Genomic DNA, 6,314 nt, shown 5'->3' with positions numbered 1-6,314 from the left:
TCTTTGTGCTTTACAGGCAGTGCATGAAATGAACGCCTCTGCTTGAGGATGAAGTGTTCAAAATGGGATAGAAAGGACTTAAGAGGCAGTGTTGGATCTTCTGCATGACATATTCATTGTAGTGGTGAATACGCATTAGGGTGCATGACTTGGCAGTCTCTGAGTCAGGCCTCTACTGTAGGCCTACACTGTCTTTGAAAAATGGCCACATCATCACTTGATGCAGAGAGGAGTTAAACTGTTATTGCCCTGTTGTTATCTATCTGTAGCCTAAATGTCTGTCTGTCTGTCTGTCTGTCTGTCTGTCTGTCTGTCTGTCTGTCTATCTATCTATCTATCTATCTATCTATCTATCTATCTATCTATCTATCTATCTATCTATCTATCTATCTATCTATCTATCTATCTATCTATCTGTCTGTCTGTCTGTCTGTCTGTCTGTCTGTCTGTGCCATGCCCCCCCTCCCCTCTCCTCTCTCTCTCTCTCTCTCTCTCTCTCTCTCTCTCTCTCTCTCTCTCTCTCTCTCTATCTCTCTCTCTCTCCACCCCTGGCCACAAGAGAGGTGATGGGGCATGGACATGGTGAAGTGGGTACAATGTATGACAGTGACTGCACTACTGTGGCCCAACTGGCACGTGGTAGTTGTCTCCCTTCATAATCCCCGGTCCTGCCCTGCCCATGCCAACCGGGGTGCTCATCCGCACTCCTGTGCCTGTGCCAACTGGCAGTGTGGGGAAATTGGCAGCCACAAAACTGTTACCACAATTTCCAAAGAGGCATCCGCGTTATTCAATCCCGTCCCACTTCAACATTAGCTCTATAAGAGTCAGTAGAGTCATGGATGAGCATGTGGTGGCAGCATACAAACCACCAGGGATGTGAATTTTCCTAACTCGGTGAGAATTCAACTATAACAGTAAAATAATGAGCTGATGTTTGTCTTATTATTCCAAGCCATCAGCTCTATGGTGATGTCACTGAAAATCTCCATCATCCATGACACTGTCAGTCCTTATTACAGCCGCGCCTCGATGCACACCGTTAAACCTGTTGGACACTTTTCCGTGATTTTTTTTTTTTTTTTTTGAAGGCTTCAGGATGACAGGCATTCTTATGAATTTACAGATATTACTTACTACTGTGGTGCTCAAACTGTGGTACGTGTACCACTGGTGGTACTTGAGACATCTCTGGTGGTACTTGGAAGAATTATTCATCATTGATTTGAAGGCTGATCAAGTTGTTGCAGTTGAAAATGTCTCTTCGGTCTCACATTTTGTAATTTTGAATTGTATGTATCTGAAAACATAATGCAGAATAATACTAGGCAACAAGGCAAGCAAGAAATTTAAAAACAAACTCGCACTGAATGTGACCGTGTATTGACTGGCAAAAGTGAATATGGAAGGCCTTTACTGCAATATTCTAATGTTGGTTGTCAAGGTGGAACTCAGAGAGCTCAATATTTTCTCAGGTGGTACTTCACACAAAAAGTTTGAGAACCACTGATTTACTACAATACAGCTTGGTCATTACCAATCTGGCTATATAACAAGGTTTTGTGTTTAAGGGTTTTACTGTAAAGGACATGCAATGGATATGTGTGAGGAAAGGAGTGGGGTGGATATGAAAGGGTTAAAGTCATATCTGCCAATGCATGGACTACCAAATTGGTCGTCATTCTATCAACAACAAACTTTAACTGTGAAATGGGGGGCTTGAAATGGTTGGGAAGGTGTGGGGTGGGGTGTGACAGGATCAAGCTAATATGTGTCATTTACCACCAAATTACAACTTTGTCATTGTCCTTCTGGCAAAACAAGCGGACTGCAGCATGGCGTTTGTGTGTCAGGGGGTTGGAATGGGTCTGTTCAAGGGAAGGGGTGGGGTGGATGGGAAGGGGTTAAAGGGACAGTTTGGTCAATTTCAACATGCAGTTGTATTGCTCACGCTACCCTTGACTTGTCAGTACCTGGTGATGCCACATTTTTCGGCTCAGCCCTTTCCGAGATATGAGCAATTCTAATGGGGGCAGCGTTTGTTTACATTTTTAAAAAATGAAACATAGGCCAACTCCAAATATTTTCCCAAAAGGTACTGCTGTTTGCTAGTTGTCTGCTGATGTTTTATAACCTTTTGGATGTTTTTGGGAATAAATAAAAAATGTTTTTTTGAAATGTAAACAAAGTGCTGCCCCCATTACAATGACCAGGATCTCGGAAACGACTGAAGAAGAAGAAAAAAAAAGCTCAGGCACTGACAAGTCCAGGGTAGTGTGAGCATTACAACTGCATGTTGAAATTGACCAAACTGTCCCTTTAAAGTTATATTTGCCCTTTACAGCTAAATTATAACTTGTCCATTGTCAATCTGGCAACAACTGAGTTAATGTTTATTTTGTTTGTTTCAGTTTACTGCCAATACAGGTATGGCTATTTTATGGTCATATTTCACATGACGCACACAATTTATGTTAAAAAAAAGGGGTTGTGTGTTACAGTAAGAGGTTGGAATTGGCCTGTGTGAGGTAAGGAGTGGGGTGGATGGGGAAGGGTTAAAGTCATATTTGCTGTTCCGCGTGAGGCTAATCATCCAGCCGGTGTCTCAGCGCTGAGGAGCCATGCGGGCGGAGGGGAGGGCTGTTATTGCCGGCAAGAAGTAATTATTTCTCCCTTCCCTGTTACCGCACTGTGCATTCGGATAACACACACACTCACACACACACACACACACACACACACACACACACACACACACACACACACACACACACACACACACACACACACACACACACACACACACACACACACACACACAGGTAATGATGTGAGGTGCTGCCTATCATTCAAACAGTGTCATTTGGAAACTGGCAAATATAATTGACTGGCAAACAGGAGAAGGATGACGCTCAATGGTGGAGAGGTGTGTGTGTGTGTGTGTATGTGTGTGTGTGTGTGTGTGTGTGTGTGTGTGTGTGTGTGTGTGTGTGTGTGTGTGTGTGTGTGTGTGTGTGTGTGTGTGTGTGTGTGTGTGTGTGTGTGTGTGTGTGTGTGTGTGTGTGTGTGTGTGTGTGTGCCAGAGTGCCTGTGCTCATATTTGAGAGGGAGATAAGAGTTATAAGAGGCAAGAAATTGAAGTGAAAAAAACCCTCTGTTGTTGAGCAGAGGATGTCTACGGAAACGTCAGAATTTTAAGGAAATCTCAGTCTCTAGAGTTGGGGGGTGGGGTGTTTGAAACCTTTTCCCTTAGTTTTTCATATGCATCGTAAATAATGACTTGGTTATATAACTGTACAATATGAATAAATATATAAAAAGAAGTATTTGCCTGGTTACTATCCTGAATACGCACTTCAACTTGATTATTTTATACAGTTGTGGCCTAGTCTTGCAGTCTTGCGTCCTTTAGCAGAGGTGACTCCAATCATGGGGTCCAGAGTCGTGGTCGTGCATCTTTCTATCAGTTGCTATTCTACGATAGGGACCTTTGATGAATGTTGATGAATGATGATCCAACAACAGATATCCAAAAGGGCTGGAGGGAAAGGTTAAACTTTATTACTTCCCGAAACCAAAGACAAAAAACATTGGCTGCATAATTTCGGTGGAAGGTGGCACAGAAGAGGTTGTCCAGGCCAGAATTGGAAAGGCAAGGGCAACCTACAACATAGGCCTGGACGTTTTTTTTTTGTTTCGATTTTAATCGTGATGTAATTCTTTTTACTACGATTATAAATGAGACATTCAAGTAGCGATGTAGCGTCCAAAAATCTACACATTTCATACATACTTACATACATACATTGCATAGCTACACTGTACGTGCATACAGTTGCGAGCATGTGACATTGGTGTTGGCATTTTCTTCATTTTGGCAGCATCACCAAATAGCAGTCAGTTCATAAACTGGGAGGGAGAGAAAAGAGGTTCCTTCCCTTCGTGCGTGTGTGTGAGAGGCTGCTGATTGGAGCAGCGTGAGAACAAGGTCTAGCTCCTGATTTAGTAAACGTCTTTTCCCCTTCTTAGCTCGCTACATTTCTAATGGTGGTAGCTTTAGTGCAGTGAAGCTTAATTTATGTTTGAGTAGCTGATAGCTCAGCTCACTACATTTTACAAGTAGCTTTCCCAACACTAGTTACACCCTATTTTTATTTCAAGTCTTCCCGTCTTCTTTTTGCGGAGTTAGAATCTGCTATGTCAAAATTCACCCTGTCCGCAATTCAATTTGCGGTCACTAGGAGCGTCTAGATTTATAGGCCAGCAATGATTAAGAATATTCTAAAAACTCCTGGTTCGGGTTTGTGATCTGGATCACCACCAGAATTTAATCACTTCGTCCTTGGGTTATTACCAACAACTCCATAGAGTTTAATCCAAATCCGTTCAGTAAGTTTTGAGTTATCCTGCTGACAAACAGACAGACAAACAAACAAACAGACAAACCAACGCGACTGAAAACATAACCTCCTTGGCAGAGGTAATATTTACACAGTGCACCTTTAGGCACTGCAAAGAAGCCCATATTCATGAAGAACTACTGCTTTTCAACCTATGACAGAGATAGGTTTAGCTGGAACCAACAAGCCTAGCGTAAACCCATGTGACCAGAGATCAAAGACTGTGTCAACTCTTCTCTCTAAAGCTCTGATACTAACCATCACCATCAGATTAGTATAAGTAGGCCTATTCATTATGACTGGGGAAAGTGCATTTTTCATACATGAAAAGGGAGAGATTCTCCATGTCCTCCATTTTGAATTTCCAGAAACAGACAGTTTTAGCTGCAAAATGTTGGTTATATAAGTAAATATTAGTGTATTACTTGGTAAATATTCATGAAAAGAACAAATTGAGCAATAGGCAGCAATGAGCAGCATACTTGCAATAGCCTACTGTGGAACCTTTAAATAGTCTAAAGTAAGGCAACATTCTGGAATAGCAGCTGTCAACTGTCTGTTTCTACCGTAAACCACAACACATTTGATCTTGGATATAAATGGTGGCGAACTGCCTTGTTGTGTTTGATAGAACGCAGAAAAAAAACATTTTGTTTCACCCACAGTCCATCTGTGATGGGCTAATTATGCCTCCTTTTCGACAGCTCTTATGACAAGGCCCATCCCACAATTAGCCCAGAGTTGCAAAGTGAGGTATCCATGTGACAGAACCGTAACTCAATCATGCCATTGGAAAATAAACACAAGAGGGGATCAGGACACCACCACCTCCCTTGATGAGGGTTTCAAAGCTGTCACCATGGCGACACTATGAAAAGAAATTCATTCTGGATGCTCACTCGGTAGCTTCATTCATCAGTGGGTAGAGAGAGAGAGAGCGCTAAGACGTCAGAGAGACTATTAAAGATGTGCCAGGCAGGAAACTCCCCTTAGTCTTTTCAGCTTAATCATGACCATAGCCTTTAGCTTCAACATCGTGTCCTTTGCCAAGTTCTATGATGGCTGCGTAGTCTTTTCCAGCCATTCATTAACAGTTAATAGTCTATATTCACATAAGATGGGCTTTGCAGGTAGGTTGTACGCTTTGGAAGCCTACACCATGCCAATTATTAAATTACCTTGTTGTAGTTACATACGTGCATTTGTGGCACGTCATAAGATTTTGTTAGCCTACCTTTCAAAGTTTCATCCAGCCTGTTTTAGGGGTCTTACACACCAGGGCGGTAAGGGGTCTTACACACCAAGGCGGTAAAGCGTCGCGGAACGGCCGCGTTTTTTTACCGGCGTCGGTGAAAATACATTGAAACCTATCTGTCCTTACACACCAACCGGCGGTAGTCGGGCGTCAGCGGCGCGGGAGCCGGCTCCGCGCCGCGCTGCATTTGGAAAATAGAACTCGAGCGTATTTTTCACGCCGGCAACCGGCGGTGTCTCATTCAAATGAATGGCAAAGTAGCACGCTAGCTTTAGCTGTGGGGAGGGTTTTGAACAGGACTGGCCACGCACGCCGACGCTGTCAGTGTGAAAGGCAGAGAAAAACATGCCGGCCGAAACTAAGCAGAAAGACCGCGTCCGTCCTGCGACCGTTCCGTTCCGCCTTGGTATGTTTTGGCCCTTATTTCGGCATTCTTTTGCTTTCATTATTTGCTCAGCTAGCTGTTCTGTGTGCCATGTTTGGTCAGGAAGTAAGTGTGGTAACACTTTACTTAAAGCCAACATTATAAGCGCATTTATAACAAATTATAACACACATTATAATTACTTACAACGTATTATGACTACACTCATAATGCTTCATGATGCTTTATATTAACAGTTATAAATAACTATGAATCTAGCTTATAATGCTTTATA

The sequence above is a fragment of the Engraulis encrasicolus genome, chromosome 13 (genome assembly GCF_034702125.1).
Source record: "Engraulis encrasicolus isolate BLACKSEA-1 chromosome 13, IST_EnEncr_1.0, whole genome shotgun sequence".
Lineage (NCBI taxonomy): Eukaryota > Metazoa > Chordata > Actinopteri > Clupeiformes > Engraulidae > Engraulis > Engraulis encrasicolus.
Note: the sequence above shows the minus strand (reverse complement) of the source record.